The 2,717-nt window shown below is 40.0% G+C and overlaps 1 pseudogene; it reads right to left on the bottom strand.

Annotated features, from left to right (window-relative positions):
• Positions 1–691: 691 nt before the first annotated feature.
• On the bottom strand, positions 692–1,166 carry LOC105092944 (large ribosomal subunit protein uL23-like; annotated as a pseudogene).
• Positions 1,167–2,717: the final 1,551 nt, after the last annotated feature.

The following is a 2,717-nucleotide window of genomic DNA, read 5'->3' on the forward strand; positions in this document are numbered from 1 at the left end:
AATAGAAAATAAAACACTGATTCAGGGACTCTCAGAAAACACCTGCAAGGCAGCATACAGACCCCTCCCTCCATTCCCATTTCCCTCTCACTGACTCAAGGGGCCTGGCTGCCAATGCGCTCACCCCCAACCCTTCTAGGAGCAGGTGCTAATTCAAACAACCTCATTAACAATCTGTGGGGCTCCTGAACTAATTACAGTGGGGTTTTAACTATATCTATTTCCTGCAATTCAACAGATTCTATTTTTAACCCATAATTAGGATCTAGAGAAGGAGTGGACAGAAATCTAGTTTTCTCCCAAGCCACCCTATATCCCCCTACAATGTTCCAGAGGAAAAGAACCTGTTAAAAATCAAGAAAATACATTAAATCCGGTACATAAATTGTGACTTATATCTCACAGTTTATTCATTCCTTTTTTAATCAAGGTAAATGTAAAAACAAAGAAAATTGACCAAGCTATCACTGACCACTATAGAATTAAGCACCCGTTCCCCTAGTCGTGTAGTTTCTATGACATCTCAGCAATTCCAAACATTTCTTCCCTCCTAAAAGTCACTCCTCTCCTAGGAAGTGAGGCCCTGGCCCCATAAGGTTCATTTTGGTTTTGTTTAGTGTTTGTTTTCCCCATTTTACTTTTTTTTATAATGAAATTTTTTTCTATTTAGAATTAGCCAGCTAGACTCAGTTTAGATGATTCCAGTTTTGTTGGCAACATCCAAAACATCATAGTCAGGAGCCAGTTGTACCTATGCCTTCTCTCCATCAGGCCTGATCAGGGTGTTGACCTCAGCCATGTCAATGTCACAGAGCTTCTTCACAGCCTGTTTGATCTGGTGCTTGTTGGCCTTGATGTCCACAAGGAACATACTTGTGTTGTTGTCTTCTATCTTCTTCATGGCTGACTTGGTGGTCAGGGGGAACTTGATGATGGTGTAGTGACCAAGCTTGTTTCTCTTAGGGGCACTCTTCAGAGGATATTTGTGGCTGCCTTCTGAGCCACAGTGTTTTGGGCCGTTGGAAGGTGGGTGATGTCTGGATCTTTTTTGTGTGTGAGTGGCTGTGGAAGCCTTTCAGCACTGCTTTCTTGGCCTTCAAAGCTTTTGCGTTGGCTTTGGCTTTGGCTTTGGGAGGAGCAGGGGCTTCCTTCGCTTTCAGCACCATCTTCGTGAAAAGCTCCCCATTTCACTTTTGACTTACCAAAACTGGAACTCTATTAATTATTTCAGGTGAACTCAGCTCCTGGCAGAATGCTTACCACAAACCACATATAGCAAATGTTTGTTGATGAATAAACAATCCAGCTCACTGTTAAACTTTTTAAAAAATGTACAAAGTAAAATACGTAGTTTACATTATCTCTCTCTCTCCCTCTGAAACAAAAATTTTATGAAACAATACTTATCTTTACTGCCTGTAATGCGTTGTGATGTTTGCTGTCCAACCTGTACTATCCTATTATTTTATTTGTGTTAAATGCTGGCTGTGACTCAATAAGTTGATTCATAACAACATTAAGGCATTCCAAACCAAATTAGAATCATATTGGACTGTGCACAGGAGCTATATTTTATTTTGTTCATAGGCTATTTTATTTACTATCACTATGTTTTCCTCCCCTATTTTCAGGTGTTAAGTGAGGACATAAATTGGAAAAAATAAACATGGGGAGAAATCCTTTGTACAGAACAGACAGTAGCTCTCCTCTGCAGGGTTTTATAGCATGTAAGGTTTGCCTCTTTGCCTTGGAAACACCATGAAAGCTTGGGATCAGATTGAGTCATTCTTGACAATGAGTGTTTCCCATAATGTACGTGTCTATTCTTCCTTGGGCCACCAAGTAATTATAACACCAAACATTTACTGAGAACTTGCTAAGTTTCTGGTACTGCTCTTCTAACCAGTATATATGTCCTCTCCATATAGATATATATACCCTCAGTTAATCCTCACAAAAACGTATTTAGCTCAGAACTATTATTATTCCCATTTTTATAGTTGAGAAAACTGAGGCACAGAAAATAGCAGAGTCAGTACTTGAACCTCGGCAACCTTAAAATGATACGTATATCATGTCTAGACTACTACATTCAGATGCTGTCTCTGTCTCTTAATAACTGTGAGATCTTGAGCAAGTTACTTAACATCTCTGTGCCTATGTTTTCTCAACTATAAAACGAAGCTGATGATAATAATAGTTCTTACCCACAAGATTTGTTGGGAAGATTAAAACAGTTTATATGTAATACTTAGAACAACGCCTGGCACATGGTAAGCACTTATTAAGTGTTTGCTCTTAATATGATGACTTCAGAACCTGCACTCTAAACCACTGTGTTGAGCTGCCTTTATAGATGAGTCTTTCTCAGTGAGAGAAACATATGCACTGAAAGGGACCCTAGAGACCAGCTATTTCCACTTGGTCATTTCACGGATAGGGTTGGTCTGAAGAGAAGGGGCTTGTTTATTCAAATGTATGTGGCAGAGCTGGGACTAGAACTTGGGTATCCTGTTTCTCCATATAGCACTCTTTCCACCTGCAAGCCTCTCTCCTGCCCCCAGTCCCTTGTTTTCTTGTGAGTCCTACTATCCTGTGCTTTCCATTTTCTCCACGTAATTTTGTCTCTGGGAAGAAATCTAAGTGCTGGATGGGAAATTGGGAAGTTCCTTCACTCATCAGGTTATACCATAGCATCTTCCTTCCTATGTTTGTTC

This window comes from Camelus dromedarius, chromosome 14 (genome assembly GCF_036321535.1).
Source record: "Camelus dromedarius isolate mCamDro1 chromosome 14, mCamDro1.pat, whole genome shotgun sequence".
Taxonomy (NCBI): Eukaryota; Metazoa; Chordata; class Mammalia; order Artiodactyla; family Camelidae; genus Camelus; species Camelus dromedarius.